Consider the following 20,140-nt stretch of genomic DNA (forward strand, 5'->3'; position numbering starts at 1 on the left):
GAACCTATCCCTGGCATCATCATCAATGAACTTGGGCAAGGGAGTGGGTTCCTCTGCAGTTTGAGTCTCAGGTTGCTCATTTGCAGGATACATTCTCTTTCCAGTACGATGAGTAGTTGGCACAGTACTCTGGACACCAGACCTCGTCCTTGGTGACTTCCTGGTAGATGGTTCAGTAGTTTACTATTCCTCAGTAATTTTTTCTGTATCCTTCTGTTCCCCTGAAGGATCAGCAGTTTCCTTTTCCTTGGGTTGAGTAATGCTCTTCCTTTTAGTGGTCTTTTTTCCCTTCCTGGGTGATTTCGTGATGGTTACATCTTCATTGGTGGGCTGCTCCAGTTCCTCTTCATTGCCACTGGCTGGATGCTCTTCAGATTGTTGCTCCTCCATCTGTTCATCAGTTGGTTCAACAGATGGTTCTCTGGTTTGAACAGTCTGTTTTTTCTTTGCAGACTGCTTCGTTTTTCCACCACGATTTTCAGTTTTCTTTTTGGGTGATTTGATGGAAGGTTCGACAATTTGAACATCTTCATCCTCTTCATCTCTGAGCCTAAAGGTGTGTCCGGCACTTACAGACCCTCCTCTAATCCTCACCATGATTGCAATGCAGTGTGTTTTTGATGTGATGTGTAATGCAAATAAGTGTCAAAGAATTTGAAAGTGTAGTATGAACTACAATGGATGTTAGAATTCGTCCACAGAGAGTAAATTTGGGTGATTAGGTTTTAGGGTTAGAATTGGGATTTATAGTGTAGTTGGAAGTTAGGAGAACTTATGATGAGCAATAAGTTCGGAATAGGAATGTAATGGTGATGGTCAGAGTGATTACTTGGAACTTGTTCCGAAGAGAGATGAATTTGAATTTTGAAATTGAGAGACTATGAAGGGTTGCGTTCGAGACGAGGGGTGAGAATGAACTGAATGACGCAGAGGACTTCCTTATAAGACGCAATTTTTGAGTGTCGGATGGCTGAAAGAAGTAAAGCGTACGACACGACCGTCCGAACCAGAACTTTTTGGAAAAATGATCAAAAACACTGTCGGACATCCGTTCTAACACATTTGACGTCCGATAAAAAGTGATCAGAGAATTTTTTAGAGTATTTTTTCTGAAACGCACAATTTTGTTCTCAAAGACACAAATTGATCCAGTGGTAAGGCTTTTGTGAGAATATCAGCAATTTAATCTTTTGAACAGATATATTGAACACAAATTTCACCCTTATGAACAAGATCGCGAATGAAATGATGCTTTATGTCTATGTGCTTTGTCCTAGAATGTTGGATGGGATTTTTTGTCAAATTTATTGCACTAGTGTTATCACAATACATAGGCACACAATCATACATCAATCCAAAATCATTCAATGTGTTTTTCATCCACAATAATTGAGCACAACAAGCACTGGCAGCAACATATTCCGCTTCGGTTGTAGACAGGAAAATGGCATTAAAATCTATCCCATGGTTCACCAACCTTTTCGATCAAATCCATGTTTGCTCGAGTTACAAGGTTAGCTTATGAGTTTGGACGTCCCCCACTATTATAAGTATAAGTCGATGAGATTCACTCCAATCGACATCGATTCAACACAAATATAATTTTTATTTCACACAATTCAATTATAAATTCACTTAAAAGAGAACGAGTGCGATAAAGTACACGCTCGTCTCGATAATTTTAAAATACTCAATTAATAAGGAACAATTCAGTATATAGCAACAATTCATGCATTTGACACTCACCAATTCAAAAATGAGTGAGCAAATAAAGTCTTTAGTGGTTTGCTCCGAGATTTCCTTCAATATTCTCTTGAGCGCCGGAAGAAATAGTGACCAACCATCACTCACATATACTCACAACCACTTATCATTCGAGGAAGAAAGTGCATTTGTTTAGACATAGGATAATGTCTTAAAAAGAGAACTTTAGTCTCTCAAAAATCGAGATTCAAAAATGAGAATTTAAAATCTCAAGTGAAACTTGAATCATCCATGAAATCAAGTTTAAAATGGTCTATTAATATCAAAAGGAAATGAAAAGTTCTTAAAAACTCATTTCCTATGAAATCGAAAATTTTCCGCTTTACGCGACAAAACTTGAAAAATTAGATCTTGTGTTTGGTATGTCAAAAAATGGGAAACTTTACACTGTTTGAAATTAGATTAAAATTACTAAAAGCTCTCAAAAAACACTTTTCCAAGATTCCAACTCGAAAGTATTCAAATTTCAACTCAAAGTTGCAGATTCAAGAAGATAAGACAGAACCAGTCTTGGTTTTCAGCGATGTTTGGAAATTCGGCAAAATTCACAGAAAGTGAATCAGCCTCTGAAATTTATTAAACAATAAGAGTTCCAAATAAAGTTTCAAACACAATAAGAGCAACTAAATTCGGAGTTTTGAGCAACAAGATATAACAGTTTGAAATCGGTGGATTTTTACAACCTGACTAGAGGATTTCCAGATTTGAGGAGCAATGTTTGGGGCATTATTTGGGCCTCGAAATGGTATTGCAATTACACCAAATTTGGTGCACTTAAACTTCCATATATGGGCTACCTCTCTATCAAAATTTAGATAAAAACTCGCACGGGAAGGCAGCTAACAAAACGATCAAAATTTGTGAAATCTTTCAAAGCAAATTTGCCATCCTATTTCTCTTTCTTTTTTCAAAAATTTTGTCCAACGAAATCAGCCCCAATTCGCTCCATTTTTGAAACCACGATTTTAGAAACATTTAATTAGAAATTGATGGTTAAATGACACTAAAAGTTTCAAAATATAACATCCCAAAACAAACTTGGCCATTCGGTCAACAGGGAAGAGAAAATTTTTCAGTTTCCAGCTTTGTCGCAGTTTCGAAATCAAACTATATCTAACTCTATACAAGTCCAAATTGAGAATAGTTTATGGCGTTGGAAATTAGGTTCAAAATGCTACAATTTATCAGAAGACATTGTTTTGAAAATCTTTTCACAAGTGGGACAAAATTGAGCCACAAGGTGCAGCTTCCCAGTTTCATTCGAATAGACAGTCAAAACAGAACAGCCGATTCGCTACGGATCACTCAAAATGAAATATTAGGAGATTTTTATACCGTTGGAAAATCTGAATGTCTAGTTTTGAATGCCCATGACGGCACTCAATTTTGAATTTTGCACAAAAAGTTATGTTCAAGCAAAGGGCCACTGCCCAGTTACCCTGCTAGCAATTTCCAGATTTGAAACTTTTCCCAAAACTCAAGTTTTGTGCAACCATTCGACACGATATTCGAAAGGCACTTTCTATACACATAATACAACATATATCCATCAATTTAACAATCAACCAAGCATCAAAATTTCAAAACTAAAGCAGAACAACATGACCAGAATTTCAGCCAGCTTCCTTTTGCAACTTTCCTTCGATTTCTCTCCACTTTCTAACCATAATCATCTCATTCATCACATAAACAACCATAACCAAACAATCAAACCTCAAGTCAGCTGCCTAGAGGTCTTATCAAGACAGCTAGCCTATGATTTAAAGCGAGATAAATGGTTCCTCAAGTCCGCTAGCATATAAACGCGATTAGGGTTTCAAACCCATGAAGATTAACCGTTAAACTTTGGATAATTGGAAAGATTAAAGAGATGAAGTGATTACCCTTTAAACCCTAGATGAAGACCAGATTTTTTCATCAAAGTTTCTCCAAGAAAATCCACAAGATTGCTCATTTCTCCTAGATGGAATGAAAACCCAAGAATCTATGCAGTTGGATGAAGATTTGCAAGTGAAATTGAAGTTAGGAGATGAAGTTTCTTTCTTCCCTTTTCTTTTCTTCTTGGTAGGCTGAAACAATGAGCTTGGAAGGGAAGAATGAAAAAGGTAGCCATAAAGAGTGCACCAAAGTCAACTCTCAATAGTATCGCGCTAGTGTTTCGTACCACCACTTTCTCTCGGCTTTGATACACTCATGCACTAATCCTCTAATGTAATTTCTTTAATACTGTAATTACTCATTTTTACGAGTCTAAAACAAATTTCTCAATTCACCAATAAATCGGACCGGCACGACTCACGAGAAACTTTTGATTCGAACGCTATAAAAGTTTAATTTTAATTCACTCACATCTAATCCCTCAATTAACCTTTCTTAGTATACTATTAATCATTCTTAATTCTCCAAGATTATTACAGTCTCGAATCGAATATTGCCTCGAAAAATGTGTATTCGCTATTCCTTACCAAACGAGTCGCAGAAAATTAATTTTACTAACGGAACGTTTTAAAAATATAAGTGAGACATTGTTCCATGCAAACGGATTCAAAATGGTTGAAATAAATTATTCAGAGAAAATGGGTGAATAAATAATTAAATAAACCAGTAAAATAGAATTAAAAGTAAGAAAAATTCGGGTCCTCACATTTTCTTGTGTTTCATGGTCTCATTTATTTCTTTGGATTTATCAAATAGCAATCCCTGTGATTTATTGAAAGTATCTGGATACCAAATGGCATACTTGATTAACATTGGAAGTTAAGAAAATTTGATGCAGTTCGCAAAGCAAAGTTGAGTTTTTGCTACAGCGGAGAAGAACGTTCAAATACTCATGTTTACACATTTCTCGAAAGTGAGGTTAATCAGATGGTAGTGGCATTATTTTGTCATTATCATTATTCCTCTTTTGCAGGTCCAAAGGTCCAATAGTATCACATTGGGACAAATCTTTATAGAAGAAGTCATCTGTCTCCATCAAAATTTTCAAAGTTCTACAAAAGGGATTCTATAACAATTTTATGACAGGTTTAGATTTTTTCTCACTAACCAATTTTTCGGCAGGCTCGGGTTTTATCCTACTAATCAATTTTATGGCAAGTTCGGATTTTATCCCATTGACCAATTTCTACAACAGGTTCAGGTTTTATCCCACTGATCAATTTTATGGCAGGTTTGGGTTTTATCCCACTGACCAATTATTACGACAGGTTTGAGATTTATCCCACTGATCTTTACATGTTTGCTTGTTTCAGTTCACGGCAAAATAACTACAGATAAATATTTGATGTCTACATCTTTGTCTCGAGTTTCTTCGAAATTCAGACAAAGAGGGGCAAGCTGTAGACATCAAAATTTCAATTTTATTTAATTCAATTTTATCTTTATTTTTTTATTATTTATTCTTGTTTTTATTTTATTTTATTTTAGTTGACTAAGTTTGCAAAATGATAGTTAGTGTTTATTTTTATTTATTTTAGTAAATTAGGTTCATCATTTTTCTTTTTTAAAAATTATTTTTGCATTAAATTTCTGAAAAAGAAAATTCTCAACAAAAAATTTATTTTTAATCTTTTCAAACTCAATTTCTTCTAAATAAAATGAAATTTTTGTAAGGCAATCTCAATTAGGAATTAACACTTTATTTACCCTAAATTTGTTTTGAAAAACAAAAAATAAAAAGGAAAAACAAGATAGGTGGAAGGCATGTATAGTAACTAAGTGGGATAGGTGAGCATTAGCCGTGTGGTTTTGGCATTTTGCACAACACATGCAAGAGGCTACGTGACAAGACAGGTGTAGGAAGATGAGGAAAAATCTAGAACAAGCAAGGAAAAAGGGAGAGTTGCAGGCAAGAAACAAAAGCAAGAAAGAAAGGAAGGAAAAAGAGACTTCGGGCAAGAGGAGGATCTAGGGGAGAAGAGGAAGAGAGGGAGAGGAAGAGAGAGACTGTGGAGAGCAAAAAACCAGAATGAGAGAGAAACTAGAAAAAGGAAAACCCATAAAAAGAGAGGAAGAGGGTTTTGGGAAAAGAGAGAAAAAAAGAAGAGAAAAGAAAAAGAGGAAAAGAAGAGAGGAAAGAAGAATCTGGGGGAGAACAGAGGGCTTCGGACAAGAAAAAGAAAGGAAAAGGAGAGGGGAGATCGAGTGAGAAGAAAAGAAAAAGTTGCAGCAGAAGTTTTTGTCACCAGGCTGACGAACTAGCCTGTTTTGGAGCCAAATTTCTTCTTCGATTGTAGATTTTTGATAGATCTTTTGGCTTATACGCTTTCTTGGGAGACAACAGAAGAAGCTTCATTCACAAATATCTGGGGACAAACCGCTATAAGTTGGTCAGATCGAGGCTCAAAGTAGCGACTTCATCAGCACTGAAACCTTCTGCAACATAAGTTCTTGGGTTTCGTTTTCCATAACAGCTCGGTTTCTTGAAGCATCTCAAGTTCGTTTAGCGGTTCTAGTGCTCTCAGGTAATCATGGATTATTCTCAATGTGGATTTAAGACAAATTTAATAGAGATTTGAGCCCCTTGTGCATGATTTTTTTTTCTTTTCTAAGTTTTGTCGTTGCCAATGGTTGATGACTGTGGTTAGACTTGGTGCCGTTGTTGTGCTGTTGATGAGCTTGATGCTGGTCCCTTTGTTCATTTAACGTGTATCTAAAACTATGAATGCAATTTAGAAGCCATGAACACCTCTTGTGTTTAGTAATCCGTATACGTAATCATCTCACCTCTTGTGTATATGTAATCTGTATAGTTAATGAACTAAAGGTTGTACTTTTGGTCCATGTTTATGTGTGTAATCTGCGTCTGAGAACTCTTAGGAATGTAAAGTATAGGATTCGAGTTTGTGCAATGTGTTGTCTTGGCTTGAAAGTTTGATGCTTGCTTGGATGTTGGTTTCCTCTGTTTGACATGAAACCAGAAACTGGTGGAAAGTTTTTTGAATAAACCTGGAATTTGCAAGCTTTTCCTCATTCTAGATTTTCCTTTCTCTTGTATGCATAACATGGTATCTTGATGATGAGCTTATGGAACTTAATGAGAACTTGAGGGTTGGATCCTTGTTGTTGTTAAAATTTTTTTGCCGCTTAAGGTTGCTGAAGTTCCAAAGCATCAGGAGTTGCAGCAACTCTTCTTCGATACTTGCATGGGAAAATCATAAAATATTGTGTTTTGACCCCCGGATTGTTGCTTAATTCTACTATAGCCCAAAAATATGGAAAATTAATCAATTTTACCTTTTTTGAAATTCAATCATCTTCTCATGATTTAACCATGTTTTAAGTAAGTTTATTTTCTGGTTTTAGGAGATAATTAGTAGAACTCCATTAATTTTTAAAGCTTTATTTTTGACTTCTAATCTTAGCAATAATAATAATTTGATGCTTAAAACTTTTATAATTATTTCAATTAGGTCCTTGCTTGTTTTAATTTCTTAAATATAGGTTGTTTACTTTCATTTAAATGCTTTAATTGTTCAATTTCATGATCATTTCCACTTCTTTACATATTATTGCTCTTATTTGTTAATTAAAATGGTACATTGACTACTTTGTTGATTTTTGGAGTTTTAAATAGGATAAATCCAAACCCAATTAGCTACTACTTCAAGAGAAGGTATTTTCTTTTATTGTTTAAAAATCCTATGTGCTCCTATGTGATTTTATGTGTGTAATTGCATGTTTTTTTAATTTTATTTCATTTATTTATTTATTCACTTTATTTGTTTTAATTTTGTATATTTATTTTAATTTAATTTTTTATTATTTGAGAGGCAATTAAATGCTAAATTGTAATAGTTAGATTATTATTTTATTTCATTTCATTCTTTACCCCTTTAGATTGTAGTTAGGATCCCCAAATGTAATAGTTAAGTCTCTATTCGCTTTTATTTTGTGTGCTTGCATGCTTGTGTGTTTACATGTTTACTCGTTTTCTTAGGGTCTTTGCATCTAGATACCATGCTTATGTGCTATGTGCTCTATGTGATTTATGTGTTTACTTGCTTTTATTATGTTTTATATGATTTATTTGATTATAATGAATGCATGATGTCACCACACTAGTCCAACGCTAGTTGTGGTCTATTTTCTCGATTTCTCGCTAGTCCAATGCTAGTGAGAATTGATAGACATGGGTTAGTCCAATACTAGACCCTTAGGAACCGCCCACGCACTAAATCATGCTTGTGTGACAAATCACTACATTTTTTCTACTTTTTAGGATCCTTATCATTTTTGCGTGATATTTTCTCTATATGTATATCCCCTATCCCTATGTGCGAAATATGACATTTTAAACTTTCATTCCATTTAAGGAAATTAAGAGTAGATTAGTGCATTTGCTTGATTAAATTAGGAAAATACCCGTCGAATATGGAATATGGACGAGCATGACTTTCTAGCCTTAGCACGCTCGTATTCCCTCTATAAAAGGAAAAATTGAGTTACAAATCTTAGTCCCCATACCCATTATATTACATCCCTCTCTTTTAGCTCACATATATTTGTATATTATAATTTTTCTATTTTTTTAAATCTCATTGTTGCATATTCGTGACCTCTTCAAAGAATCACTTTTGAGCATCGCAATTAATGCGATTTGCACCAATTAAAATTTGAAAAGACATATTGACCATTTCGATAGCCATTAGATCTAGGTTTGCATTCATATAGTAACATCCAAATGTGATAAGTTTTATAGGCTAAACTTAGAAAATTTTCCGACTAAATCACACAACTAACTCTGGTTAAGTTGAAAGGATGTTTTGGATTTTATCCTTACCTTCCCTTTCTTCAAACGTGACTCCCGAACACTTTTCTCTCATTTTCGAAGACTTGGAGTTGTTTAAAAAGGGTTTTCTCTACTTTTTATTTAAAATTCAATTTAGGTGACTTAGTATACCTTAACTCGATACTAAGTGGCGACTCCTATTTTTTTTTAAAAACCCTTTTTAAACTATTATTTTGGGCCAAAATTGTCGCACTTTTTGAGTCCCATTTTAGGCCCTTATTCTCTAACAAATCAAAAGCTCATTTTTCAATCAAAATTAATCAAATTCATTTTATAAACCCATAATTTTATTTTCAAAAAAATGGGACGCGACAAACACTACAGTCTGTTATGATTAGACTGGAAAGGACGACAAAATTGGTCCACGAAATGCCTTATCTAGTTATCTTTTTTTTTTTTGGGTCCAAATTAACGTAAGAAATGTCGCACATTGTTTGGCTTGCTTAAGTATGAGATGCGACAATATCAAATAGATTTATATTGTTCATGTTAATATAGCTGCCCATTATCATAAAGTTTTGAAAGAAATTCACACCCAGACTTTAGTTGCAGAAAAGAAACCTGGTGTATGAACTGAAAGTCAATTTTTCTGAATTCTGTACAATTGCCGTGGCCCAGATCTCACATGATTTCAAGTTGCAAATCTTAAAAACAGGCTGTCTTCTACACTAGTAGCAGATAACAAAACAGTGCTGCGAAATTGATAATTCACAATAGTAGTGGTAGCAGTACTGCCTAAATGATTGGACTGCGGAGGGTTATATACCTTGTTCCATGTAAATAGAGTGCCCAACTAAACTATTTTGATGCCATGGCTATGGACACATATACAGCACTTCATCTTCGTTCACCTTACTGATGATTGATGATGAAGACAACACTTTTTTTTTAAGCATTAAAATGTAAGTGATTGTTCGAACCATTGTACGTGCTGCCATTTTAGCAGTATCTCAATATCTTTTTGTTGTTAAGTCTTGGGATGCTTAGCGTAACTGTTCTCATAGATCCGGTAGCATTACTATTGAGCTGTTTGCATGTTGCGTGTTGCGTGGTGCCCAACGCTTAGTGTATAACTTAAAATTTTTGATAAATTTTTTGAGATTATTATAGTTAAAATTGTTAAAAAAAAATTTATAGCAGACTAACTTGATCAAAAACTTATTTGTCAAACAGGACCAATAGACAAGGGAAGTGGAGCCTCAGCTGAATTTCACATGCTCACACCCCAACTTCACCGAGAAATCAAAATGCTCGAAGATTAATCTACTTCTGGAGAAGGCTTCTCTGGGTGGGGACCACGGGTCATTTGGCTGCCATATATATATAATTATAATTTTATAATTTTATAATTTAAGAAAATGTTTAAATTTAAAAGATAAAATAAATTTGAGCGCATGAATTCCCATATTACATGTAGCTGTTCCTAATTAGAATGCCCTCACTCACTTCTCAGAGAATTGTTAAAGAATTTGCAAAGTAAAGCTTCCATTTCGAGGGCAATTCCTTAGAATATAGCCATTTATTAAAAAAAAAATCCGTCAAGCATTGATGGTTGGAGTGATTTGCTTAATTTATGTCCGTCCTGCCACGACGGGTCAATGGAATTTTTTTTTAAAAGCCCAAGGCGACGCCGTGCAGCCTCAGAGAGACGGCCCAATTTTAAAAGCCCAAAGTACACCTGGCCATCGGGAAGTCAAAATATTTGTATGACCTAGTGTCTAACATTAATTGATGGTAGCACAGACGTCCAAAATGCTACTACAATGTGGGCTGGGAATAGTGGTTTTTGCTGGTTTCGTTGTAATTTGAGTGTTGATTTTGTCCTCATTTGTCTTTTTAGGTGTGATGGAACTCATTGTGGGGTCATCTCTATTTCATGTTTGTCGACCACAAGTTCTGAATTTTGGTGGCCTTATTCCAATTTTACCCTTTTACGGGGGTTTCGCTATTGTTGCTCTACAGATTTTGGCCTTTTTGGTCTTTTTTTTGCGAATAGTAGTTTTAGTGGTTGGCCCGCTGCCTGCTTCATATGTCTGCCCAGATTTCTTTAGGCCTCTCACGTTTTTCGCGAAATCCTTTTGGGTCTGCCACCTTATGTTGGTCCACTATGTTTGGGTTTCAGACGAAAGAAAAATACCACTATATATATCCATGTATAGCAAAAAAATATGATATGCAAACAAATCAGCAACTTTAGCTGCCAAATTATTCTTATAAGTTAAATAGTACCAACAACAAACAATTAAAAAATTTATACAATTTACACATTACTAGTCAATACTATATATTACAAAAATCAACACAGCCTAGAATAATACACCTCAAATTATACCATCATACACACTAAGAAATTCTTCAATTTATCCACTCTCACAACTTTCACTAGCATAAAATTAATTAGAACCAATAATCAAATCACAATTACACAAATCATATTTCACTAGCATAAACTTAATTAGAACCAATAATCAAATCATAATTAGACAAATCATAAATATACTGTAAATAATAAAAGTACCAAAAAAATAAAAAATGCAAAACAATTAACCACTCTACCGATAGAAAAACATACCAAAATCATAATCATTCAAAATAATACAAAATATGGTAAATTCATACTACATGATAACTATTATATTACAAATCTTTACACATATTCCAATACAAAATACACGTACATATAATTAATAAACAAACGGAGGAGGGTTGGCTTGGATGATCAAATAAAAGGAATGGTAAGTAGGAGATTTTGAATCTAAAACCTCCCACTTATAAAATAATAATAATAATAATAATAATAATAATAAAGAAAACTATCATACCCTAAAAATACACACAAAAAACATACAATATGGGCACTCCGCGATGCCGTAAGGACCAATGCCTAGTATTAAGTATAATGTTCCAATATTTTTAAACCCAGACCGAAGAATGAGCCGAAAAACCTTTCAGTTTACGGTTTGATCGTTCAATCGGTTCGATTCAGGTTCAAAGGTTTAATAATTTTTTATTCATTTTAGTATTAAGAATTTTGAATAAAACTAAAATATTTATTTTTAAAAAAAATACTTAATAAAAATCGGTTGAACCTCCTGATTTTTATCGATTCAACCGATTTTGACCGGTTCAATTAATTCTTTGGTTTTTAATTGAATTGGGATTGGAGGCATAGCCGATTCGCTGTTCAACCGATCAAACCGATCGGTGCAGTTCGATTTTCAAAACATTGCAATGTACAGAGTTGGCATTCAGCGGCCACCACCTAGGCATATACCATCCTAATGGAGTTGAAGTAAATTGTTTAATAAAAGCAATTAAGATGCTTAAAAAGAATAAAACCAATTAAGAAACAAGAATATTGGGTCTGACAGATATTTAGTGTGACGGCCCCACCTCCCCCTAGGGCGTACCCCAGGGTTAAGCGGACCGCCTACCCAACTCTCGCCAGGACTCACACACTCATAACTCAAGAAAAATAACGTACGTCCATAGAAAAATGCATAACACATCCTCTTCAACTTCATATATACATTGTTGTTCAAATCCAGATACAAAGCTTCTACACACCAAAACACTTCAAAGTGTTTACAATTCGAGTACAATCAACCCTAGTCGAGTGCTAGCGCGAGTACCATCTCAAAATTCAAAATAATTAGACTACGCTAGCCTGTACACGTCTCATGCCTCGCTCGTACCCCCTGTAAGGAAAATAAATGGCGTGGAATGAGCTAAAAATCCAGTGAGGTTCCAAATAACAAATTGACCATTTTTTTAAAAGTACGAATATCAACGTAGCAAATTAATGAGCATCAAAAGTTCAGAAAAGTGAACAATAATACTTCAGGTAGCAAATCTCAAAGTGAGCGAGTACAAAAATATTCAGAAGAAACAATAATCCAATAAACAATAATCATTCCAAAGTATAAGGATACGGATGGCTCTCAGGAGCCAAATTCCCATTGCATCACCAGAGCTTGATCAAGGAATAGTTGACACTCCGTCAACCTTTCTGTAAGAAACCAATCTAGTAGAGTACCACTTACACTACTCTCCGCCCACCATTCACACCCCCTACTGGGCCCAAAATCCTCAATAAACATGGGTGGTAATACTCGAGTATACCGATTAGTCGAGAAAATATCACTCCACTCGACAAAACAAAAGACCTAGGGTTCGTTACCCAATCGACCAAACCCTTGCCGGTTCGACTCGAGTAACTCGCCACAGGGTTTCTGGAATTCCAGGAAGTGCGCACCATACACACAAATATATCAGATCCATTGCAACAATAAACAATTATATCTCATATTAGGGCAAGTGCGATAAAGTACACTCTTGCCTGACCAAACAAATGATATATCATTAAATCACATTGGTCAAGTATTGAAAACAAGTGTCCAGTTCAATCAGGTATTTAGAAGCACTCACCAAAAGATGCGGTGCCTTTACGAGTTACGTTCGAGTATTACTCCGTGTGTGAAGTCCAAATCTGCGATAAAACATTGTTTAAGAGCTTTTGAAAGTAATTAAGGTTCGAAACTTAAACGTTTCGTTTAAGGAGAATCACATAATTGAAACTTATTTGTAGAATATTTGTAAACTCATGCTAACTTTTCAAACGTGGAAAATTGGAAGCAAGTATACTTTGAAATACCATTTGAATCGAAGAAATGGAGAAAACGTATTTCGAGTAGTCGTTACTTTCATGTTTTCCAAGGGTACAAGTTCGGCCAAGTTCTAACTTATATACCTCGATAAAAGAAGACGCGAATATCCTAGATGGTTCAAGTGGTATTCGCTCTCAAGCCTAACTCAAGTCGCAAGTGTTTCTACCTAGTTCTCGAGCGTAAATTTGGGCAGCACGCCCTTTGTATTTATCTATTTTCTAGCCATTCATGGCTTTATTCTTTTCCTCAATCAGTCCCAAAGTCACACACAAAATCATCTCATTTTCATAACCGTTCAATAGGCTCAAAGTCATACAAGTACCAAACCAAGTTAGGAACATGTGCGGAAATGAAGTTTAAGTGATAAATCAAAAGACAGATTTGACGTCGCTTAGCGGAACAGACACAACCAGAGATACACTTATCAGATTGGGGTTTAAGTTATACCGTTTCGAAGCTAAGATAAAGGCCTACAACTTTGATGAAAACCACTCAGTCCAGTTCATAGTGTATCTAGGTCAAAATTTCAAATTACAGAACCAGAATCTCACATTCGGGCTAGTTAACCGTACTATACGTAAATGACAATAACTCAGGCTACCGAAGTCTGATTAAGGCGTTCTAAGGGGTGTTGGAAAGCTAAGATATAGTACTAAAACTTTCATGTTTTGAGTAAAAGCTAATTCAGTACGTATCAAGGTGAACAAATGCAACCAACTTAGTATACTGTCAAAACTGTCCACTGACTTTACTCCTATGGCAGTCAGGGTATTTTCATCTTTTCACAGGCTACGTTGCTTTGATTGAGCTGAAATTTTGTAAGAAATCATAAAATATCATTCTATACAACTTTTATGTTTTGTACTAAGTCTAATTTGGCCTCTAACATAATGAACTGGAACCAGGCAGAACTGAAGCTACAATTCCCAGAAATCTGGAATTTTGTTATATTCAAGCTATAATTCACATTTTTACCTTAAAACTACCACTACTTTCTCTTTTACAAGATTATATACCATATATATACACCATATAACACCTAACCAACAAGAATTATAAGTAAATCAATCAAAACCCTAACTTAAAATTCATCACTCCAATCATCAAAACCACTTGAAATAGGAATCACAAGCACAATTCTAAACTTAATACCCAACTTAATCATGAGTAATGGAGAAAGAAAGGGTGATCAGCCATTATACCTTAAAACAAGAGCTTGCAAGAGTGATCCTCCACTTTTCCTTGAAATTTTTGGTTCCTTAGACTTCCCAAACTTCCAAACTAGTGATTAATCGGTTTAGTTTTTCTTGTTTGCACTCAATCAAGCAAAACCCAAGATGGATTAAAGCTCTCTTTCTCTTGTTTTTTCCCTCCAAAGCCACGACCAAGACCAGCAAGAAATGAAGAAAAAATCATCTAAAAAGAAAGATAAGAAGGTATGAATTAAGTTGGTCAAACAACCATGGAATGGTTGCCACTTGTCGCGATTAGATTAGCTTTTAAAATTTTCTTTTCTCTCTCTTATTTTGGTCCACAATTTCGGTTGGCTTAAGGAGATATTTAGGTATGATTTTGTTCAATTAATAACAAGGAGATTAAGGTAATAAAGTAGTGGTCAAGTGGTACACTCAATCGGTAACGAACGGTACACTTCGGTTCAACCCGATTTTCCTTATTTCGCACTTACTAGGGTTTTTACTTATAATTCACTATCTTATGGTTATTACTTCTAATCAAACACTTAATATCATCTAAAACTCACTCTAAATCACCAAATTTAGTACACACATCCCACCGAGTGAGCACATGGTCAAAATACGCAAAAAACCCTAATTTATCCGAACGAAGAACCTAAAGGGAAAACCCTTGATTCTATGGTGGATTATAATTACTGAGGGTGTGAATGAGTAGTAAAGCTATTAGAAAGGAATAAATGCTAAATAAAAGGAATTTTAAGAAAAATATGAGAAATTTTACAATTCCATTGGTTACAATTATGGTTTCGATTAAAATATAAGGGATTTAGGAAAACCAGGTAGTCACAAGTAAACTAGGGTTTTTTTCCCTTTTGATTAGAATTTAGGGTTTCTAATTTTTAAAACAAAACAATATCTTAAAACAAAAAATAAAATATAGAAACCGTAATATCCTAAAAGTCGGGGTATCATAATCTCCCCTCCTTAAAAGAATTTCGTCCTCGAAATTCATTCATTTATTCATAAATAAGTATAAGCAAAATAAAATAGCTATAAGGGTCAATAAAAGCATTTTCAAAACACATTCAAAATAACATACTTTCTTTATATACATATCATAGCAATTCACACATCCTACGGGACATACTTTAGGTATTGTTCAGGCACTACACTTAATCAAAACTAGAAAAAATACAATCAAGTACGTACACTTGCATGCTAAGAGTTCCAATTCTCACTAATATCTTCAATATATCCCAGGTCCAGATTATTTGCATTCCCCGTGCCTTGGTTTTCGCCATCCAACCTTATCCTAATAGTACTCGAGATATCAATTTATCATAAACGTATCACTCTTTGGTACTTAGGTACAGGAATCCAAAAATATGATCATTCCCCACCCGAGTTAGCTACGCTCAAGAGAAAATCAACCACTTTTGAGATTTCTACCCAACACACATATCTAAGATCCCCAACAATAGACATTTGTTTCACACTTAACAAGCCAATCCCCACAGTCTGAGAACCTTCTCCCGGCACGAGCTGATAGGAGCTCTTATACCATCTGTGACGGCTCCACCTCTCCCTAGGGCGTACCCCAGGGTTTAGCGGACAACCTGCCCAACTCTCGCCAGGACTCACTCACTCATAGCTCAAGAAAAATAACGTACGTCCATAGAAAAATGCATAACACATCCACCTCAACTTCATATATACATTGTTGCTCAAATCTAGATACAAAACTTCTACACACCAAAACACTTCAAAGTGTTTACAATTCGAATACAATCAACCCTAGTCGAGTGCTAGCGCGAGTACCATTTCAAAATTCAAAATAACTAGACTACGCTAGCCCGTACACGTCTCATGCCTCGGCCGTACCCCCTGTAAGGAAAACAAATGGCGTGGAATGAGCTAAAAATCCAGTGAGATTCCAAATAACAAATTGACCATTTTTTTAAAAGTACGAATATCAACGTAGCAAATTAATGAGCATTAAAAGTTCAAAAAAGTGAACAATAATACTTCAGATAGCAAATCTCAAAGTGAGCGAGTACAAAAATATTCAGAAGAAACAATAATCCAATAAACAATAATCATTCCAAAGTATAAGAATACGGATGGTGTAAGGATCGAAAACAACCAAGAGACAAACAATGCAAATATCATAAACGTAACAATAAGTAAATAAAAGGAAAGAATTGCAAACCAATTAACTACCCAACTCCTCTTGAGTTTGTAGGTTAATTCAAACAAGCTACTTCAAGTTGATGAATTACAATCACTCTTGTGTACAAAGGAAGGTTCACCTCCTCCTTGCCCCGAACTCCACTCGGTCAAGCCAGGACGTTTTACTATTCCTCATAACAACCCTCACAGAGCTACACTCATGAAGTATTCACTCACAAATGAAAAGCTTACAATGAACGTCACACCACTAAGATTACAAATCTTCTTTGAAGAGTATTTTCTCACTAAAATCACTCTAGATCTTTTGTATCTTCAGTGTGTCAAAATTATTTGAAATATCTGACCAACCACTATTTATATAGGACCAAGAAAGTACCTCATTAATGCATCCAACGGATAGAAAGTAGCTGAACAGTCAACTAGCCGTTGGTAATGTCGGACGTCCTGTACTCCTGTTTTTTACGTCCGATAGCAGGCAGAGAGTTAGAGAAATTTTCTTCAATTCTATCGGACGTCCGATAGGCTGGTTTTCTGCGTCCGAAGGTATGATGTAAAACTGAGAATTTTTCTTCAATTTCTTAGGACGTCCGGTAGGCTGGTTTTCTACGTCCGAAGATACTCAATGGTTGTTGGACGTTCGATGCAGTCTTTTTGAGCATCCGACAGCTTTCAGCAACCTTTGTCTTCTTTAAATAGCACTTGTTCATGGAATCAAATAATTTCATAACTGAAAGTATATCTTGAAGAAATATTAGTATCATCCATTTATTTTATAAACATCAAAAGATAGGGATCAAGATCAACATTCTCCCCCTTTTTGATGATGACAAAACAATAGATGAAAAAATGAAAAAGATTGAGCATATGAGCATAAACTCCCCCTCACTCAATGCATCCAAACTTAAAAATTTAGAATAACTCCCCCTTACACATAGCATCCATTTCTCTCTCTTTTTGTCATCATAAGATTAGAGTAAAAATCAGCTACCAAAAACCAGCAACAATAACAGAGAATCCAATAATCCAAATAAAAACAGAGAAATGACAGCAATCATAGCAAATCATCATGAGATCAGCATTATTCTTTTTTCTCTCTTTTTGACATCATACAAATTCAGTAAAAAATCAATAAGAACTCAGTTCAAAATATTAGAAACATCAAAAGAGAATTACAAAAAAAAAATATTATGAACAAGAATCTCATCAAACTTATCAATATCTCCTACTTGTTAGCATCATGTCTAACTATTTACATGCATTTCATGCCTCTTCTCAAATTCTTTCTCACATAACAATCACTTTTCATGTGACCTTTTTGACAACAAAAATTACACATAATCAAAGAGTTATTTACATGAACAGGTTTAATAAATCTTACTTGTCTTCTCCTATAAATAGCAAATTCATTTGTAGCAAAATTTATCTTAAAATGAGGTTTTGATTTATTACTTTGAAAACAGTCTTGTTTTTTATGTTGGAGCAACTCATTTAAATTATCCATTCTTCTTTTCAAATCATCTTGTTCCTTTTTGAACATTTCACAAAAACTTGTTTTTATATCAAGGTCAAATTGTAAAACAGTCTCACTCTTTTTTAAGAGATCACTTTCAGTTTTCAACTTTTTATTTTCTTGAAAAAGACGTGCATTGTCCTGAAAAAGAAAGTTAATTTTATATTTTAATTCCTTGTTTCTAGCATAAGATTCTTTCAAACAATTATGCAATTTTATAATGAAAGATTCAAGATCATCATCAGTTTCATCATCACTTTCAATTTGAGAGATAAAAGATGTTACCTCATCATCTCCAATGACCATGAAAGTCAATTGAGCAGATTCTTCATCCTCTTCAATTTCACCATCGGAGTTGCACTCATTCCATGTGAACTGGAAATTGTTGATTCTTGGTTTTCTTTCACCTTTTCTCTTCTTCATTGGACACTCACTTGCGTAGTGTCCAGGTTGGCCGCATTCAAAGCACTTATCAGTTTGCTTTTTGTAGAACTCTAGCTTCCCTTTGTTTCTCGAGTTGTTGAACTGATTTGGGAATGAATTGCTAGATCCATCTTTTCTGAATTTTCTCTTGTTGAGTATTCGTTTGAAATTTCTTGTGATGAGTGCAATATCACTGTCATCACCTTCTATATCATCTCCATCTAAGGAGGTTGTATCATCTTCATCTTGTGAGGTTTTTAGAGCAATATTCTTTCTTACATTTGTATCTTCTTCCTCCTGCACCTTGAACTTTAGTTTCAACTCATAAGAGATTAAAGAATTAATAAGAGATTCAATAGGCATAGTATTCAAATCTTTAGCCTCCTCAATAGCAGTCACTTTATTTTCCCAATCATTGGACAAGGCATTCAGGATTTTTCTATTTTTCTCACCTAAAGAATATTCTTTTTCCAGCACCTCTAAATCTTTAATAAGATCATTGAATTTACAGTACATCTCATCAATGTTTTCATGAGATTCCATCTTGAACGATTCATATTTGGTAACTAGAATGGATTTCTTTTGCTCTCTCACATTCTCGCTTCCTTCATGGATTTCTCTCAATTTATCCCAAATTTTCTTGGCTGACTTGCAGCCTTTGACTCTAATAGATTCATTTGAGTCTAAAGTACAATATAATACATTCATGACTTTTGCATTTAATGTGAGATGACCTCTATCCGCAGCAGTCAATTCACTTCTTATTTTTGGTCTAGATCTTTGAGTATTTTCACTAATAATAAACCACAATTCAATATCAATAGATTGTAAAAAGATAATCATTCTCTCTTCCCAACTCAAATAATTTGACCCATTAAACATAGGTGGTCTAATGATAGAATGTCCTTCAAAAAATATAGCATAATTGGTTGTCATTTTTACTCCCAAACCGATTGAGGTTAATCTCTAGGAGACCAATCTCTGATACCAATTGTAAGGATCGAAAACAACCAAGAGACAAACAATGCAAAGATTATAAACGTAACAATAAGTAAATAAAAAGGAAAGAATTGCAAACCAATTAACTACCCAACTCCTCTTGAGCTTGTAGGTTAATTCAAACAAGCTACTTCAAGTTGATGAATTACAATCACTCTTGTGTACAAAGGAAGGTTCACCTCCTCCTTGTCCCGAACTCCACTCGGTCAAGTCAGGACATTTTACTATCCCTCAGGACAACCATCACAGAGCTACACTCATGAAGTATTCACTCACAAATGAAAAGCTTACAATGAACCTCACACCACTAAGACTACAAATCTTCTTTGAAGAGTATTTTCTCACTAAACTCACTCTAGATCTTTTGTATCTTCAGTGTGTCAAAATTGTTTGAAATATCTGACCAACCACTATTTATATAGGACCAAGAAAGTGCCTCATTAATACTTCCAACGGATAGAAAGTAGCTGAACAGTCAACTAGCCGTTGGTAGTGTCGGACGTCCGGTACTCCTGTTTTTGGCATCCGACAGCAGGCAGAGAGTTAGAGAAATTTTCTTCAATTCTATCGGACGTCCGGTAGGCTGGTTTTCTGCTTCCGA

The 20,140-nt window shown here is 34.8% G+C and overlaps 1 long non-coding RNA gene across 1 annotated transcript; it reads left to right on the forward strand.

The window, feature by feature from the left end:
• The first annotated feature begins 5,591 nt into the window (after positions 1-5,591).
• On the forward strand, positions 5,592-10,502 carry LOC140038224 (uncharacterized). Its single transcript, XR_011842030.1, has 3 exons — positions 5,592-6,227; positions 7,330-7,378; positions 9,728-10,502. It is a non-coding gene; the product is annotated as an uncharacterized lncRNA (long non-coding RNA).
• Positions 10,503-20,140: the final 9,638 nt, after the last annotated feature.

This window comes from Coffea arabica, chromosome 3e, assembly GCF_036785885.1.
Source record: "Coffea arabica cultivar ET-39 chromosome 3e, Coffea Arabica ET-39 HiFi, whole genome shotgun sequence".
Lineage (NCBI taxonomy): Eukaryota > Viridiplantae > Streptophyta > Magnoliopsida > Gentianales > Rubiaceae > Coffea > Coffea arabica.